This window comes from Pelophylax lessonae (genome assembly GCF_965119305.1).
Source record: "Pelophylax lessonae genome assembly, chromosome: 4".
Lineage (NCBI taxonomy): Eukaryota > Metazoa > Chordata > Amphibia > Anura > Ranidae > Pelophylax > Pelophylax lessonae.
This window is the reverse complement of record NC_138771.1, coordinates 509,661,917-509,681,551: the sequence shown is the minus strand read 5'-3', so window position 1 is coordinate 509,681,551 and position 19,635 is coordinate 509,661,917. Positions and strand designations below refer to the sequence as shown.

At 43.3% G+C, this 19,635-nt stretch overlaps 1 protein-coding gene and 2 long non-coding RNA genes across 3 annotated transcripts in view; 2 read left to right on the top strand and 1 right to left on the bottom strand.

Annotated features, from left to right (window-relative positions):
• Nucleotides 1-19,635, top strand: part of SYN3 (synapsin III) — a 594,890-nt gene that overhangs the window by 277,609 nt on the left and 297,646 nt on the right. The gene's annotated exons all lie outside the window — the stretch shown is intronic.
• On the bottom strand, nt 12,985-14,560 carry LOC309553877. The gene is made up of 2 exons (XR_014225200.1): nt 13,780-14,560; nt 12,985-13,118 (listed from the first exon to the last, which is right to left on the bottom strand). It is a non-coding gene; the product is annotated as an uncharacterized lncRNA (long non-coding RNA).
• LOC309553875 lies at nt 18,547-19,346 on the top strand. The gene is made up of 2 exons (XR_014225199.1): nt 18,547-18,677; nt 19,088-19,346. It is a non-coding gene; the product is annotated as an uncharacterized lncRNA (long non-coding RNA).

Below are 19,635 nucleotides of genomic sequence, written 5' to 3'. Positions count from 1 at the left end.
CAGGAGGAGTGTGGGGGTATTCTTTTACCTTTTTAAAGCTGTTTTAAATAACCTTTTATGGACTTGTATTGTATTGTATTGTATCTCCCCTATTCAATTTGATACATAGTAAACTAAGTTTGGTTAATTACAATCTTGTGCGTTGTTCCATTGTGTCACCCAGAAGGACTACTATTCAAGAAGGTAACAAGGTATTGTTGCATAGTGAAGTATTGTATTCCAACCTGTGTATCTATTTGATAGTCCAGTCCTATTCTGGGTCAGTTGTGCCTGAGGAGGGATCGAGCCAATTTGATTGGGTTGTTAGGCAGGGTGTAGACCCAATAATATAATCAGCAGCTCCTGCGGGGGTGGTGCTACACTGGTATCAGGTATTTTACTGAACCTTGTCCAAGGCTCTCCCTTTATGTGTAGCCAAACGAGAAGCATGCTGTGGGGAGATGTAAACTTGATGCTGCCATCCAAAGTCACAAACTGCAAGCAACCTAACAAAATCTGGTTCAAAATATTACACTTTGTAGATTGAGTTTACATGGCCTCATGCAAGAAAAAGACCTGGGGCGTTTCCATTTAGGGGTTAAGTAAAGGGTGCTGTTGAGTTCTGCAAGTGTCGTGAACAAGGATGGGCAAATATCTCACCATCTATTTCCTTCAGTGAGACTTCTGCCCATCCATGACTAACCTTGTGGTGGAGAATAGTTTCAGTGAACTAAGATCCTTCCTGCCATGCTGTACCTTGATTGTAACAAGTGCCCTTATGGTATATATTCATAGGCTTAGCCATGACTCACACCTCCCACCACCCCTCTAGAAATGATTGGGCCTGTGTATAGGACACTCTGGCACTAGACACTGCCTGGTGGGATGAAGTGTGGTTATTAGGATAATTCTGAAAAAAGAAATAGGAGTTGGATGTGGTCGCTTCTCTTCTTAGCATGCTATAGCAGACAATTGTCCTACAGTATTCCATTCCAGGCAGACGCCAGCACACAAGATGCACATGAAGCACACCATATTGTTCTGGGAATAATGTGTTATGGGTTTACCATGTATTAAATGTTCAAAGCAACCCTAGAGATAAAAAAATTTTGCTAAAACAGCTGTGACCTGTTAAAAAAAAGTTAGGAAAACGTACCTTTCCTACTGTTTACACCACAGAACACTGCTCTGATCAATAGAACTGGTCCCCTAAAGTCCTCTAGGAAACCAAAATGAATAATAAAACATAGTGAAAAAAAAAGAGTTCATAATTCAGTCCTTCCAAATATTTTTATTGAACTGTGCAGTACTTGTGAACATCCATGATGTGTATAGCCCACACTGCTGTGAATCAAATATTAAGGATTGTGTATTAGAACACCACGTGCTCCCTCCAGGCTCCCAGATCTCCACTGCAATATAGAAGAAACAAGCATGTATAAACCAAATCCTCTGAACTCTCAGCTCTTAAAAGAAGGATAACTTCAGCCTCTGTCCACATGGGTCTCCCTTGGAACACCAGTTCAAGCCTCCAGAAAATATGAGAATGCAGCGCCTTTAAGATCTCTCGAGTATTCATGCGGCCATAATGTAATGTTCTCAGCAGAATAGGCATAAATAGAGGGCTCTCATTGTGTATGAAACATATTCCTAGTATGTCAGTTCCGGTCCTCGCTTTGACCGCTCATGCCCTACGCGTTATGTCATGATCAGGTGGCTTCATCAGGGGAACCCCTGAGAGAGTAATCACAAGAGGTCAGAAGAAGGAAGCAGTGAGACATCTGGGAGACTCAGGAACTTGACAGTCTAGAACAGTAGTCTCCAAACTGCAGCCCCTTGCTAGCTTTTTTCTGGCCTTTGGGGCACTATTCCTAAAACTGATATCAGCAGTGGGGCAAAACTCCTGCAACTGACGTCAACAATGGGGCACTATTACTCCCGCTAATATCAATGATGGGGCTTTATTCCACCCACTGTAACCAATGGTGGGGTATTATTCCTCCCACTGATAGCAGTGATGGGGCACTATTCCTCCCACTGATGCCAATGATGGAGGGCTATTTCTCATAGTAATACTAATGATGGAGCACTATTCCTAAAACTGATATCAGCAGTGGGGCAAAACTCCCGCAACTGACTTCTACAATGGGGCACTATTACTCCCGCTAATATCAATGATGGGGTTTTATTCCACCCACTGTAACCAATGGTGGGGTATTATTCCTCCCACTGATAGCAGTGATGGGGCACTATTCCTCCCACTGATGCCAATGATGGAGGGCTATTTCTCATAGTAATAGTAATGATGGAGCACTATTCCTAAAACTGATATCAGCAGTGGGGCAAAACTCCCGCAACTGACTTCTACAATGGGGCACTATTACTCACACTAATATCAATGATGGGGCTTTATTCCACCCACTGTAACCAATGATGGGGCATTATTCCTCCCACTGATAGCAGTGATGGGGCACTATTCCTCCCACCGATGCCAATGATGGAGGGCTATTCCTCATAGTAATACTAATGATGGGGCACTATTCCTCTCACTTATGCCAATGATGGGGCACTATTTATCCTCCTACTGACCACAGCTACTGTGCAACTGAACGCCACACCTAATCTGGCCCCCCTAAAGTCTGAAGAACAGTAAACTGTCCCTTTGAAAAGTTTGCAGACCCCTAGTCTAGAAAGTGTCAGTTTTCCACCACAGTTTGGGGGGAACCTGTTCTAGTGATAAAAACAGTGTTTAGCGGGTGAAAGGAAAGGTAGAAAACAGAAAGGTGAGTATTTCTTGGCAAATAACAAATAACAGCTCTTGTATTAAACACGTTTTCACAACAGGATCACTAAAATTATACCAAGAGAGAGAAAGAAAGAGAAAAATATATATAAATTTTTCTTTTTTAGAAATCTACTATAGAAATGATATCAGATTAATCCAGACAAGCAGGAGAAAAGGCAAAAAAAAAAAAAAAACAGAACAAGAAAATACAAGAAGGATCCTTCTACAACATGTATACAAGTCATAACATTGCAAAAAGGTTCCTGTATACGTGTACTTACATTTGTGGGGTTGCCAGATACCCTACCAAAGGCTGAGCAACCTGATAATGAGCCTGTGGAGAGTATGACTGTCTTCATGCAAAATTAGGTAGATGGTTACTCTCTATACTCACTGGGTTTTCTGTGTGATCCTGTACTGCACACAAAACCCATTCTGGCCCCAAAAAGAAACCAAAAGTTTGGTCAGCAGAAGTACTCATAGAAACATAGAAACATAGAATGTGTCGGCAGATAAGAACCATTTGGCCCATCTAGTCTGCCCAATATATCTGAATCCTATGAATAGTCCCTGGCCCTATCTTATATGAAGGATAGCCTTATGCCTATCCCATGCATGCTTAAACTCCTTCACTGTATTTGCAGCTACCACTTCTGCAGGAAGGTTATTCCATGCATCCACTACTCTCTCAGTAAAGTAATACTTCCTCATATTACTTTTAAACTTTTGCCCCTCTAATTTAAAACTGTGTCCTCTTGTGGTAGTTTTTCTTCTTTTAAATATGCTCTCCTCCTTTACCGAGTTGATTCCCTTTATGTATTTAAAAGTTTCTATCATATCCCCTCTGTCTCTTCTTTCTTCCAAGCTATACATGTTAAGGTCCTTTAACCTTTCCTGGTAAGTTTTTTCCTGCAATCCATGTACTAGTTTAGTAGTTCTTCTCTGAACTCTCTCTAGAGTATCTATATCCTTCTGGAGATATGGCCTCCAGTACTGCGCACAATACTCCAAGTGAGGTCTCACCAGTGTTCTGTACAGCGGCATAAGCACTTCTCTCTTTCTACTGCTTATACCTCTCCCTATACATCCAAGCATTCTGCTGGCATTTCGTGCTGCTCTATTACATTGTCTTCCCACCTTTAAGTCTTCTTAAATAATTACTCCTAAATCCCTTTCCTCAGATACTGAGGTCAGGACTGTGTCAAATATTCTATATTCTGCCCTTGGGTTTTTACGCCCCAGGTGCATTATCTTGCACTTATCCACATTAAATTTCAGTTTGCCAGAGTTCTGACCATTCTTCTAGTTTTCCTAAATCCTTTTCCATTTGGCGTTTCCCTCCAGGAACATCAACCCTGTTACATAGCTTTGTGTCATCGGCAAAAAGACAAACCTTACCATCGAGGCCTTTTGCAATATCACTTAAGAAGATATTAAACAAAATTGGTCCCAGTACAGATCCCTGAGGTACCCCACTGGTAACATGACCTTGTTCTGAATGTTCTCCATTGACTACAACCCTCTGTTGTCTGTCACTCAGCCACTGCCTAATCCACTCAACAATATGGGAGTCCATGCTCAATGACTGCCCATGCTCACACTGTGACTCCATGTTTAAAGAAAGTGAATCTAAATGGTGTCTTTAGTAAATACCAACCCTTATAAAGATGCCATTTTTATTCACAGTCTTTCCACATAGATGCCTCTGCTGACTATACTTTTGATTCCATTTTGAGGCCCTACCCTCCATACCTAGTTTAGGCGATTAGCTGATTTGCATGATATCAGCACACATAGTTTCAGAAACGGAGACAATGTTGTTGTGAGGTTATATTTAGAGATCTAAACAATTCTACCCCAGAAACTATAAAAAATGTTTTGTTTAGGCTGGAGTGTGTCTTTTAATATACAGAATAAACCATGCCTTCTCCTGGGATCTCAGCACTGAAATACTGTAGACATCCTCCAAGTGACTCATATCCTTCTTCTCCACTATGAAACACTCAGACTACACAAATGGATGGTAACTAATTAAAAAAATATTTGGTAACAACGCCTTCTGTTTTGGGTTACATTTTATTGCATAATAAATAACACGCTGGTTTGGTTTGCCTGCAAACTTTCAGTTGTTCTTGGCTGGCAGCTTCGAAAATATGGATTTCGTTGTCTCCTGACCCGAATTACAGGAATTAATTAGGTATAATAGGTATAAATTATGCAGGCTGATTTATAGAGCCAAATGAATGGATGTATAGGGAGAGAATATCTGGAGTACAGTGAACGTGACTTTTGCATGTAATTAATGGAATTCTGATACATGTGAAAAAGTAGATGATGATCCAGTACTGCTTCCTCCTCCACTACCTGACAGGACACCCACTGTGACTCTATGTACGACCTACTGATCCAGCACTGCTTCCTTCTCCACTACCTGACAGGAAACACACTGTGACTCTATGTATGACCTACTGATCCAGCACTGCTTCCTCCTCCACTACCTGACAGGACACCCACTGTGACTCTATGTACGACCTACTGATCCAGCACTGCTTCCTCCTCCACTACCTGACAGGACACACACTGTGACTCTATGTACGACCTACTGATCCAACACTGCTTCCTGCTCCACTACCCGACAGGACACCCACTGTGACTCTATGTACGACCTACTGATCCAGCACTGCTTCCTCCTCCACTACCTGACAGGACACACACTGTGACTCTATGTACGACCTACTGGTCCAGCACTGCTTCCTGCTCCACTACCCGACAGGACACCCACTGTGACTCTATGTACGACCTACTGATCCAGCACTGCTTCCTCCTTCACTACCCGACAGGACACCCACTGTGACTCTATGTACGACCTACTGATCCAGCACTGCTTCCTCCTCCACTACCTGACAGGACACACACTGTGACTCTATGTACGACCTACTGGTCCAGCACTGCTTCCTGCTCCACTACCCGACAGGACACCCACTGTGACTCTATGTACGACCTACTGATCCAGCACTGCTTCCTCCTTCACTACCCGACAGGACACCCACTGTGACTCTATGTACGACCTACTGATCCAGCACTGCTTCCTCCTCCACTACCTGACAGGACACACACTGTGACTCTATGTACGACCTACTGGTCCAGCACTGCTTCCTGCTCCACTACCCGACAGGACACCCACTGTGACTCTATGTACGACCTACTGATCCAGCACTGCTTCCTCCTTCACTACCCGACAGGACACCCACTGTGACTCTATGTACGACCTACTGATCCAACACTGCTTCCTCCTTCACTACCCGACAGGACACCCACTGTGACTCTATGTACGACCTACTGATCCAGCACTGCTTCCTCCTCCACTACCTGACAGGACACCCACTGTAACTCTTTATACAGCCTACTTATCCAGCACTGCTTCCTTCTCCACTATCTAACAAGGCACAAACTATGAGTCTATTTACAGACTACTGGTCCAGCACTGCTTCCTCCTTTACTATCTGACAGGACACCCACTGTGACTGTATGTACGACCTGCTGATCCAGTGCTGCTTCCTGCACCACTATCTGACAAGGCAAACACTGTCACTGTATATACAGCTTACTTATTCCGTACTATTCCCCCCTCGTTTCTCTGACAAGACACATGCTGTCATTTTATATACAGATGACTGATCCAAAAAGAATTCCTCCTCCTCCTTTATTTGACATTACATTCACAATCACCTTATACACAGTGTAGCGCTACCCCCATGGAAGACACTTGAGTATTACCCAGACGGTCCTTACATCTGCACTAGCAGCCAGGCACAGGGTATTTTCCACAGCCAAGTACACACACACATTTTAGGTCAATGTAGTCAAAGACCAGTCTAGGGGTGTTATTTTGTAGTTTTATTTTGTAGGGACTTGGATAGGGTAAGGGATTTGTAGTAGGATACTCCAGAATAAAACTATGCACAGATTGAGGACTCTAGTTGATCTAGAATTGATAGAATTGAGAAGTAGGTGAAGTCCCTTGCTGGAAGCAGATGGCAGATTTCTCCTGTGTAGCAGTTCAGAAATAAAGAGCACGAGCAAAGTCTCTTGTAGTGAAGGATAGGTAGACAACACTCTTTGGACCACTAGCCAGTGATCCCTTCAGTTGGACCCTTGGCTGACTATACTAGCACAAAGGGGTAGCCAAAAAGAACAGGCCCCTAGTTCTTTGGTCTGTGCTCACAGGAGTCGCAAACAGATCCTCTCAGGCATGGCTCCCCTTCAGTCAGCTCTTCAGAAGCATCAGGGTCACTCCTCTACTTTAGCTTCAGGCTCTCTGGTTGCACATCTGAGGCCACATGGCAGCAAGTGCCAGGAGGGGGGGCGGCAAGCCTGCCCCACAACTGGCTAGTGCACTCCATCATCTGGGAAGGACCCAGAGCTCATATGTTCCCTGAATATATAGACCTATCCCAGCATGCTCATGGGCTCCTCCCCTGTAAATGGCTGAGGCTGCATATACTGTATATTCATGCTGCCTATTTTCCTAGCTCCCACTCATGTTCAAAAAAGCTCTATTGGTTTCTAGAAGGTGGGAGGAGCCCAGGCAAACCCAATAGCACCCAAACATGAGTAGCAGCCCCAACTAATGAATTGCAGCATTCTGTTAAGCAGACATGCTAAGATAGATTTGTCTCTAGCCCCATTGTTAGATGAAGGAGCAAACTACACAATCAAACTATTTACATCTAGCACCTATACTAGGTGGGTGCTACAACAGCTGACTGTCCCTTCTAATTAATACTGCGACCCCTTCTACAAACTGACCAGCACCATCTTCCTGCAGCACCCTTCTCCCCTTACACCCCAGGATGGCAAAAACAAAGGCTCAGACAAGTCTGAAGGTCTAAACAGCATGTGGCCGACCTAATTCCTGATTATTGTCATCTTGTATGGTCCAGCCAGGTTCTTTTTCCGTCTTCATTTTGATATTATTCATATATTTTCTTCTGCAATTTTATGTATGCATATGTAGTATGTTCTCTTTTCTATAACACTTACATTGTGCGGTTTCTCATGGGGATAATGATATTTTGCAATTCTAGTAAGGCCAGCATACTTTTTAAACTGATTGCTTTGGATGTGATTTGTTTTAAAGCTGAAGTTTAATCTGCTTATATTTTGCCTTGCTTGGTTTCTTCAACCCCAATCATCAACATGCTAATGACATTTTATAATACAACCTTTCTGTTTTCATTACATACTTTATTTTAGTCACAGTGAAACCATCTCTGGATCTCTGTACTTCTCTGTGTAATGCAGGTAGATCATAACTGGTGGGTGGGGCCGGCCAGCTGGTAAATAACTTCCCGAAAACTTCACAGCATCCTGCCTCTGTACTTTTCTCAAGAGTCCCCAGACCTAATGCAAGCAATGGGTTGGCTCTTAGGAGGAGTTATGCAAATATCAAAATGTCTTGCTGAGTTAGTGTTTATAGGAAGGCTGTATTTGGATGTAGACAGCTCTAGGTAGCACCCAGGTAGCACCCAGGTAGCACCCACATGTGAAATTGTGCCTTAATGATTGAAAAAACTGAAAGCCAAAGAATGAAAGGGGTGCGCCAGGGAGAGTCAGGAAGAGGTGAAACGAAAATGCTGGACATCCTTCAGCCAGGAAATGAGATGGGTTCTACCTTTTTGTTAGAAGGAGGGATATTTGGCACAAGCAAAATGCCAGTGTTACTGGAGCAGTCTATGCTGAGCTGGGAGGTGGTGCTCAAAAATTTTGGGGGGGGGCGCAAACAAACCAATGATGGGGGTTATTATTATGGACACTGACACCTACTTACTATTGCAGCCACTGATATTGGAGGTGCTATAGTGCGGCCCTCTGGAGGTGTCGGGGGCCGCATGTGGCCCTTTATGATGATGGAGTCCGGTGACCATACACCGCGTAGAGGGTGTGGGGAAGTGTGATCTCCTCCATCCATCCCACCGATCCCAGTCCCGGCTCCTCTGCAGCTCCCCGCTCCCTCCGTCCGGCCCACGTGTAGGGAGGGGAGCCGGCTACGTCTTGCAGAGATGGGGAGGCAGCACACAGCGCACACCGGACACCCCTCCAGTCCGATCCCGGCGATCGGTCGGCATTAGCTCCCCCAATAAACACACACAGAGGGCTGAGTGGAGCAGTGCGGGTCCCAGGACTCACCTTGGTGTCGGGGGTATCCAGTGCTCACAGCTCTACACCCCAGGGATCGGGTTCCTCTCCGTACTCCATCCACTGCGTCCAGTATCGGATCCCTCCTTCCGATCACATCCTCCGCCGAACACCGCCCGATGTTCTCCAAGGAGCGGGCCGGGCAGCGGCGGCTCGCAGCTTCTCCGGCGTGGCGGCGAGTCCTCTGTCCTCCTCCCCAGCCAATAGCATGGGGTTTGCCTTTCGGCCAATCAGGAAGCGCGTATCGGACGCGCTTCCTAATTGGCCAGGAGGAGGATCCGTGTGACAATAGCAAATTTTCATTCGTTATTGTCACACAATGGGTGGGCTCAGAATGCACTGCTCTGCGCCCCGGGTCCACCCTTTTTTTTAGCCATGTGAGAGCCTCTGGCTCTAATCACATGGCTAAAAAAAAAAAAAAATCCCATTGTACTCCATGCGTCTGACGCCCCGCATGTAGATTAGGGGGCCGGATGCATGGATAGGGGGGACAGCGCCCCTGCGCCCCATATACACCGGCCGCCACGGGGGGGGGGGGGGGTTAACAGTTCCAGTGTGAGTCCATAAAGGTTCTGGTCCACTTAGATGGCTGCTGGCGGTTGAAGAGAGAAGCAACTCTGTGTGAAATGCAAGGGGAGAGAGAAACCCAGAGCGCCGAGTGTAACAGTAAAAAACCTTTAATGTGCGATAAAAACAATATTACTCACAAGAGTAAAGTGGTAACAGGCATCAAGTTATATGTGGAGGTTCTGGGCGGCTCACATCCAGGGGGTCCCATTGAGTCCTTGCGGAGCTAGTCCTGGTGCAAGGGAGCGGCAGTCTCCTGTGGGAGACAGGAGACAGTCTTGGTCCGTAGCCACACTGGATAGCGCTGGTCTGTGTGTGGAGTCACTTACTGGTGTGCAGAGCCTAGGACGAGCGGCGACGCGTTGCGGAGCATGCGCTCCTTCTTCAGGCCGTCCATTCAGACATGGAGCTGTGACCCGGCCCACCCCCTTTCTCTCTTTATTGGCTGACTCGCTGCTGTCTCAGCCAATGAGGCAGCTAAGAAACTCCTGATAAATCACTGGGTAGAGAGGGGGCTCAGGTAAGTATTAAGGGGCTGAGGGGGCTAATGCATAAAATACATTAAGATATCAAAAAACATTTGCCTTTACAATCCCTTTAACCAGTTCCATACCGGGCCATAGTAATATGACGCCGGCAGGAACATCTCCTCGATCCGGGTGGATGTCATATGACGTTTTTAGCTTCTCTCCCGCGCCCCCGGGGGCGCGCAGAGCAGCGATCGGGGATGCGGCATGTCCGTCGGGACACAGCCCATCCCCGATCGGTGTAAAGAACCATTAAAAAAATGGCTCTTTACCATGTGACCAGCTGTGTCCAATCACAGCCGGCCACATGCACTTTCCTCGTTCGCGACGCTCCGAGCGGCGAGCGGGGATAGAGAGTGACACTCTGATACAGTCCATCCCTGATCAGGGTAAAGAGCCAATAAAATTGGCTCTTTACCACGTGACCGGCTGTGTCCAATCACAGAATGTCAACAGAGAACATGGTAACTAGCTGTCACTGTGTTCTCCTCCTCACACACTGATCCTGTGTGAGGAGGAGATTGCGGTAACAGCTAGTTACCGATCACAGTGCACAGTAAATCACACTGATTTCTCCCCCCAAACCCATCAAAGTGCTTGTCACCAGCCCATCAGAGTACTCAAGTACCTGTCACCAGCCCATCAGGTACTCTGATGACAGGTACTTGGGTACTCTGATGGGCTGGTGACAGGTACTCGGGTACTCTGATGGGCTGGTGACAGGTACTCGGGTACTCTGACAGGTACTCTGATGACAAGTACTCGGGTATTCTTATGACGAGTACTCAGGTACTCTGACGGGCTGATGACAGGTGCTCGGATACTCTGATGACAGGTACTCGGGTACTCTGAGTACCTGTCATTAGAGTACCTGTCATTGGAGTACCTGAGTACCTGTCACCAGCCCATCAGAGTACCCAAGTACCTCTCTGCAGCCCATCAGAGTACCTGAGAACATGTCATCAGCATACCCAAGTACCTGTCACCAGCCCATCAGAGTACCCAAGCACCTGTTATCAGAGTACCCGAGTACCTGTCACCAGCCCATCAGAGTACCCAAGTACCTGTCATCAGAGTACCCGAGTACCTGTCTCTAACCCTTCAGAGTACCTATCTGCAGCCCATCAGAATACCTGAGTACCTCTCTGAAGCCCAACAGAGTACCCGAGTACCTGTCTGCAGCCCATTAGAGTACCTGAGTACCTGTCTGCAGCTCATCAGAGTACCTGAGTACCTATCTGCAGCCCATGCCTCCTAGATTATGTGTTGGGGTGTTTGCTTTCCAAAATGGGGTCATTTTGTGGGTAATTCCATTTTCTTTGTGCTCCAGGGGCTTCAAAAGTGTGATAGGTCGCTAGGAAATTATATGTGCAATTTATGCTCCTAGAACACCTGACGGTGCTCCTTGCATGTTGGGCCTTTGTATGAGGCCAGGCTGTGTAAAACTCTCACACATGTGGTATTGCCATACTCAGGAGGAGTAGCAGAATGTATTTTGGGGTGTAATTGCAAGTATGCATATACTGTGTGTAAGAAATAACTTGTTATTATGACAATTTTGTGTAAAAAAAATATATATATTTCTTAATTTTCCCAAGAATTGTGGGAAAAAATTACAACTTCAAAAAACTCACCATGCCTCTTACTAAATACCCTGAAATGTCTACTTTCCAAAAAGGGGTCATTTGGGGGGGGGGGGGGGGGGGGGATTTGTACTGTCCTGTCGGTCCATCAAGTATGATTAGGTATGATCAATTTTCAATGATTGACACCATAGCTTGTAGACTCTATAACTTTCACACAAACTAAATAATAACCACTAATTTGGGTTATTTTTACCAAAGATATGTAGTAGTATAAATTTTGGCCAAAATTTATGAAAAAAAATTACTTATTTGCAAAATTTTATAATAGAAACTAAAACAAAATGTTTTTTTTTTCAAAATGTTCACTCTTTTTTTACTTATATTCATAGGCGTGCGCACAGGGTGTGCCAGGTGTGCCTGGGCACACCCTAATCACCCCATGTACATTAACATTATCACTTTTTGTGTTGGTAGGTAGATGGGAAAAATCTCTCTCTTACTGACTCTGCCATAAGAGAAGTGTTTAGGCACTTGCCTTTCAATGTGTCTCTGCAGGGAGATAAATGTGCTGGGGTCATATATATGTAGACACACACAAACACGTGTGTTTGAACTTTGGGGTGCACACCCAAATTTAATAGGCTGCGCACGCCTATGCTTATATTGCAAAAAATAAAAAACCCAGTGGTGATTAAATACTACCAAAAGAAAGCTCTATTTATGTGAAAAAAATGACAAAAGATTTGATTGGGTACAGCGTTGCATGACTGAGTAATTATCATTCAAAGTGTGAGAGCACTGAAAGCTGAAAATTGGTCTGGGCAGGAAGGGGGTGTAAGTGCTCTGTATGGAAGTGGTTAGAGCTGCCAACAGATGGACTGAAATTTGACTAGTTCAGCAGGGAGCGGAGAAATGTAGATCCATCTATGGCCATTCCTGCTGGACAGAAGTCAATCTAAAAGTTAACTTTTCTCGAACTGGACTTTTGGAAATCTTTTGTAGATCAGCGGCCAATAAGCTGCAGCATCTGATCAGTGTATTCTAACAGTGGAGGAGTCCCTCTGTCACAATACAATGGCACAGCTAGGAGGATTTCCAATATCCACCTTGCATTTACAGATGGTGAAATTCATTTTTTTTTTTCGATCAGCCTTGTGGCTGATCGAAAAACAATGAACCATCTATAGCCAGCATAAATAATAACCTCCACCCTTCCCATCGATCAACAATAATTGGACTGATTTTACACCAAGCAAATGTTTTGTCCAATCACAAAAAATTTAACATTTTTTACAAATGATTGGAAGACGATCAATAAGACACGGGAGACACAGGCAGTGTGTTTGGTAGAAATATAAAGTATTTGTTTAATGTTTAGGATAAAATATACTGCAAAACACAAACATTTTAGAGCAGAAGCCAATATACAATTACAGAATATACATTTCATAAATAATATTAGAGAAAGCCGGTGTTCTAAAATTTTGTCGGACCCGTGAAAAAATCGGACCTCGTCACTTCCGGTGACAGAGCACCACAAAACAGCTGATGGGAGTCGTCCGTGCGCATGCGCAGAAGACATTTTTCGAGGTTTGGCAAAATTATAACAGAGAACGGACAGCTGATTGAGAGAAGGCGGGGCTGAGGTGCGACGGGACGGAGGCACATATGCAGAGCTGGCGGAGAAGGCGGGACGGAGGCGTGGCCGTGTAATACATGCAGGGCTTAAGCGACTCCCTGTTTTATTATCTTTAGTAATTATCGTATTATTTATCCTTCGGATTTCATGACATTTAGTATTTCTATAATGCAAAATAAGAAATACTAAATGTAATGAAATCCTAAGGGTAAATACGATAATTAGTAAAGATAATAAAACAGGGAGTCGCTTAAGCCCTGCATGTATTACACGGCCACGCCTCCGTCCCGCCTCCTCTATTCAGCTCTGCAGATGACGCGGCGGTGTCTTCCGTCCCACCTCAGCCCCGCCTCCTCTCATTCAACTGGTCGCTCTGTGTTATAAGTTTACCAAACCAAGATAATGTCTGGTGCGCATGCGCACTTGAGACTCCCATAACCGGAAGTGACGAGGTCCGATTTTTTCACGGGTCCGACAAAATTTTACAACACCGGGAACTGGGCTAAAATTGACCAATCCACATATTTCTCCCTACAACGCAGACTTGATAATGAGCATCTGCAGGACTTTAAGCCTAGCCTAGCTGGACTTCACAGTATATACATGGCATTATATACAGGAAAAGGGGTATTACATTGGTAGTCTCTAGTCTGGGAAAGTACAAGGAGGCCAGCTTGGAATTGTATCTCATTGATGCCCACACAGGTTGTAATTCAGTATTACTATCTGAGTATATTGAGAGCCTGATTGGATCAGCCGAATATAGAACCATAAGTGGGTATTTTTGCGGATGCTCTGTATCAGGTTTTTGGGTCACAATAAAAAGAGTGCAGTGAGAGGGAATGGGTGTCCAACCTGCAGCCCTCCAGCTGGTGTGGAACTATAAGTCCCATGAGGCATTGCAAGGTTAACAGTTGCAAGCATGGCTCCCAAAGGCAGAGGCATGATGGGACTTGTAGTTTTGCAGCAACTGGAGGGCCGTGGGTTGGATACCCATGGATGGTTCTTGAAAAGATTGGTGTGTTCAATATGATCTATATGTGCAGCTTATCATTTCTTAGATGTGATGGCTGCATTTATTTTCTTTTTTTCAGGCTTTTTTTTTTTACCCCCTTTATTTTCTCCTTGTGATCCTGCCAATAGCAAACTTCCTGTCCTAAGGTGACAACGCTCACTCACTGTACTATATCTATAGATGAGCAGTGTAATAAGCTTAGGACTAAACTATAGAACACCTTCTCTTCAAAGGTAAGATCAGGTTCACACTAGCTGTGGCAGCGGCTCGCAGCAGTTGGTCTGGTGCGGCCAAAAGCCAAAGACGCACAGGACCCTTTCCCAGTGTGGACGGCTTAACTGATTGGATTCGCTTAAGTGTGAACCCAGCCTAATAGTGTATTGGGTGAGGGGGGGGGGGGTTGTTCTGTACCCCACTGAGACAGCTAAGAACAATGTAACTGATACAAGTCAGAAGAAGCCGCAAGCACAGAAGGTCAAAAGCCAAATTTGGAAAATAGACATAAAATATTACAAGGACATAGAAGGCTTCTTCTATGTTTAGGGGGTTAAAAAAGACATCTGTAAAATAATTTATTTATTGGCTTAATATCAATTTAGCTGATGCATTTATCTATTTGTTGCAAGCTAAGAATAATCATTATTTAGGTGTTGTAAATTTTCAGAACAGTTGCAGTAAGTACAAAATAATTTTACTAGGAGAGACCTTACAATCTTTGAAAATGTATGTAAAAAGGCCAGCATGAAACTAGCAATCATATAAAGTACATGTAGAAAGGTGGGTTTTAAATCATTTAATCTGATTGTAGATCACTGCAACAGTCTGCAAAAATAAGTAAATACACTCAGATGTATTCAATAATCAGTGTAAGTGCATTAACCCACAGGTCACTGAAGTCAGGCTAGTACAAGATTAATTTTTATTGGTTGCTGCACTGGGTACTTGACTCCTTGCAGCATTTTACTAAATAAGCCTAAATGGGACATCTATCTTTTTTACTTTGGGCGCTGGCATAGGCATTTGTAAATGTTGAGTATCCATGTTATGTAATTGCAGTTATCTTATGAAAACTGGTATTTTCCTCAAGACCATAAAGCTAACCGATCTAGATTTTAGCTGAGTTGTAGACAATAATATTTTTTAGCTGCATTACAGAATGTCAGGAGTCATAAGTACCTGCTTAACAGTCCATCAATGATTAACTAGTAAGTGTTTATTATGTGTGTTCTTGCCAAGCTGGGAAGAGAGGCAGTTTTGTTTGCTGTACCCATTTAGTATGACACATCAGATCCACTTAAAAGGCTCTTCTCTGTAATGCCTGATGTTGTGCTGGCAGACTGTCGCCAACACTGGTCAGAATTTGGCAGCACCCTTCACCACACTCCCCTGTTTCAAATTATAGGGTTCTTTTTATAAACTGTTAAAGCTAAAGTTTAATGTGCCTATATTTTGTCTTCCTTAATCCCCCCTCTCCCCCAAATGACATGTTAATGACATTTTTGAATAAAGCCTTTCCGTTTTCATTACATAGCTTATTTAAGACCCAGTGATCTCTTTACCTAACCTCTATACAATATTGGCTGGTTGGAGGGGCCAGGCTAGGGACAGTAGGGCTGAGGAGAAAATAGCTAGATGATGCTGGATGTCCTCCTTCTTCAGCTTCTAATGAAGATTGTGAGAAGCTCACAGTATGCAATGAAATCAGACCTAGCAATTTCAGTACAGGAGAGGAGCCTATACTGGAGGGAAGGCTGGAGTTATGATTTAGTACAGTGGTCCTCAATCCTGGTCCTCAGGGCCCACTAACAGGCCAGGTTTGCAAGATAACTGAAATACATCCCAGGTGATATCATTTGCTGCTCAGTGATTGCAGTACTCTAGTCTGCATCTCCCCAAGGTAATACTTAAAATCTGGCCTGTTAGTGGGCCCTGAGGACCGGAGTTGAGGACCACTGATTTAGTACACTGAGCTTTTATAAGCACAGAGGTCGGCCTATGTGGACCAATAACTGAAGGAAGGATGGTGGAAATTAGAGGAGAACTGAGAAGTTATGGCAAAACCTAACCAACCAACTGGCCTTAATGTAAAGGAAGTGCCCAACACAAAGTGTGCTGCAAAACTGCTGTTGTTGGGTAAGCATGGTGAAAGGTGAGTATAGTCTGACTCTTAAAGTGTATACATAACTAGGGTTTTGTTTGGCTTTGGATGGAGCAGAGAAAGATTAAAAGCCCATCAAGTTACTTTTTGATGCCTGCCTCATGTTGGGTAGATTTCCCTTTATTCCCCTTCGTGGAGACACAACAGGAAATGTTAGGAAATCTCCCCATACTGAGGAATTTTCCATCTTAGTTGGCATTTGAGAATTTGTCCCAGCTGGAAGATTTCTCCCTACCTTTGATCTCATGACAACTCTGAATTGTAGTATTGCTCATCACTTTTAGTCTCAGTGACAATTATCACTGAATAAAAGGTTGAATCTCCCCAATAAAAACATTACAAATTACATATTTAAAGAGGTGCTGGGACCATTCAGTAAATTGGAGAAAATAATCATTTAACGAGATCATTGGCTCTGGTGAGGCTGCTCACATAAAACCCTTTTGATAAGTAGCCAGAATGTTACTTGAAATGAAAAACCTAACAGGAGCACCAGACCAAATGGTGAAATAGCCCAAGTAGCTTTAATGATTGCTCCTTTGATGACATAAAACATCAAACACTATTCACTGGCTCAAGAGATGACCCTTCATTGGGGTAAAAGGACTCAAATAAACAGAATTACTGGGATGTGTTAATGGAATAGTGATGTATGAAATATCTCAATAATCAGTGTAAGTGCATTAACCCACAGTAGCCTATCAGAACTCACGTCACTGAAGTCAGGCTAGTACAAGATTAATTATTATTGGTTGCTGCACTGGGTACTTGACTCCTTGCAGCATTTTACTAAATAAGCCTAAATGTGACATCTATCTTTTTTACTTTGGGTGCTGGCATATGCATTTGTAAATGTTGAGTATCTATGTTATGTAATTGCAGTTATCTTATGAAAGCTGGTATTTTCTTCAAGCCCATACAGCTAACAGATCTAGATTTTAGCTGAGTTGTAGACTGAGTTGTAGGTGCAGATGTCCTTCTGCTCCCCGGCCAATTCCTTCTCTAATGGGAAATGAAAGATTGGTTGCCAGTGATGGCTACATGCCGTAGTATTGGCTATACTGTAGGTAGGCCAGACTGTAACAGCAATAAAGAGACTCTTGATTCTGGGACTTCCTAAACTTTTTATTTTTCACAAAAAAATGGTCACTTCAGTAAACAAATAAAAGTAATATGTACAGATCTATAATAAAGATACCAAAAACAGAAACATTTTTGCAACACTTCAAGATTCCAAAAAAATCTCACTGAATAGACCATAAGAGTGGGCAAGTTATAAATTCTCATAATCTTTCTTTATTCTATTTACACTGTCTTTTAGATATTCGCTAATCCTACTTGTCTGTTACTGCAATTTCCTTCCTTCTTCCTGGAAGTGGTGAATGATAAAAGCTTTTTTTTTTTACTGTAATGTCCTTCCAAGGCTGATCATACAGACCATTTGATCAACCAATCCAATCAGTTAAATCGATTGGATATTAAAATTGTTAGATACCATGCCACTATAAATTTGTCATCATTACTCAGATCACCTAAAATGACAAAAGTTTGGAAGGATAATTTTTTGATTAGATTGTTTGACCACAAACTAGTCCAAACAGCACTTCTAGTCGAAATCATTTAAAATGATGCCAGAATATCTTTTGAGCAATCGTTTGTCCAAACAATTGCAATTTTCTCATCCCAGTTTATGGTTTCAATCTCGATTGAATGCGGTAACGTCTGTGTCTTTTGAGATGCAAGAAGTCATTACAAATGGTCAATAGATTTGATCAAATTTATTTTTTCTTAGAAAATTGGATAGATATTTTTACAGCCAGCATTAGGCTTGCTAAGCCTAGACTATTTCAATGATCTGTATCCTAAACTAGACAACTGATCAAATATAAAGCAACATGAATATAAATGTATATAATGGGTCCTCTTGACCACTATACAGGAATCCAATGAGCATTGAAATCTAAAAGATCAGAAAGCCATTTTTCGGCCTTGTAATAGGTCTTTTAAAAAGGGAAACTTTAATGTTTTGTAGATATTATGTGTGAACATCCTAATGGAAAATGCTTTTAAAACATTATTATGTATTGATAAGATTACTTTTTATAATCAGCTTATAATTTTATGTAATTTAAAGAAGACATATTTGGTCAATGCATAGGCAGCCTCTGCTTCTTTCTTTTTAACTCTGCACAGTGACTATTTCTTTGCTATTCTTCTCCCTTAGTGTAAAGCCTCGTACACACACAACGATTGTTGGCCGTGAATTTTTGGCCAACGCCCGATCGGCCGATTGTCGGCTTGTTAGTATGATGCTTCCGACAACCGACTGCGACTTTTCGGCCGAACAAAATCTGGTGTGCATGCTATAAAATTTTTGTTGGCCGTCAACAGAACGGCCGATTGTTCGTCAGTCAGTACAGATTTCGGCAGACAAAAAGGTGATGAGCAAGACTGGGCATGCTCAGAGAAGAAAAAACACACTAAAAGTAAACCAGAACATGACATCACTTCTGAGGTTGGTTTTTGTTGGCCGATAAAATTTGTGTGCAGTCTAGAGCACATTTCAACCAACACAACAACACTGGACAAAAGACGACCGATCGGTCGGCCAACAATCGGTGCGTGTGTACGAGGCTTAAGTCTACTAGTCACATTTGTCCTGCTGAAAAATAACGGCTAATATTTTATATCAGTGGTTGTTCAGCATGGGGTCTGAGAGACTTCAGTGATTTACAAACTTCGGTATTAATGGGAGAATGCAAAAATATACAAAATACAAATTGGGAAAATATAAAAGTCACTTGAATATGACTTTCAGTTAAGAGCAGTTGGAACTGAAATACATTGAAATTATCCTTCAAGAAGATTGGAGCTCATGTTTAAAAACAAAAATTTGACCCTCCTGAATGGCCAGAATATCATATGGTATAGGAAAGTAGCTGTTTTGTTGGCTGATTATGATCTGTGAATCTACCAAGCCACCTAAAACCAATAATGTCACCTAAAGTGGAACTCCACCCAAAAGGGGAAGTTCCACTCTAAGGACTCCTCCCCCACTCCTCTTGCACAATTGGCACTTTTGAGGAGCAGGGGGGCAGGTACCCCATTTTGACAGGTACCTGCTACCACTTCCATTCCGAGGGCTGCGGCGCTCGGTAACGGAAGTTCTCCTCCCTCCCCC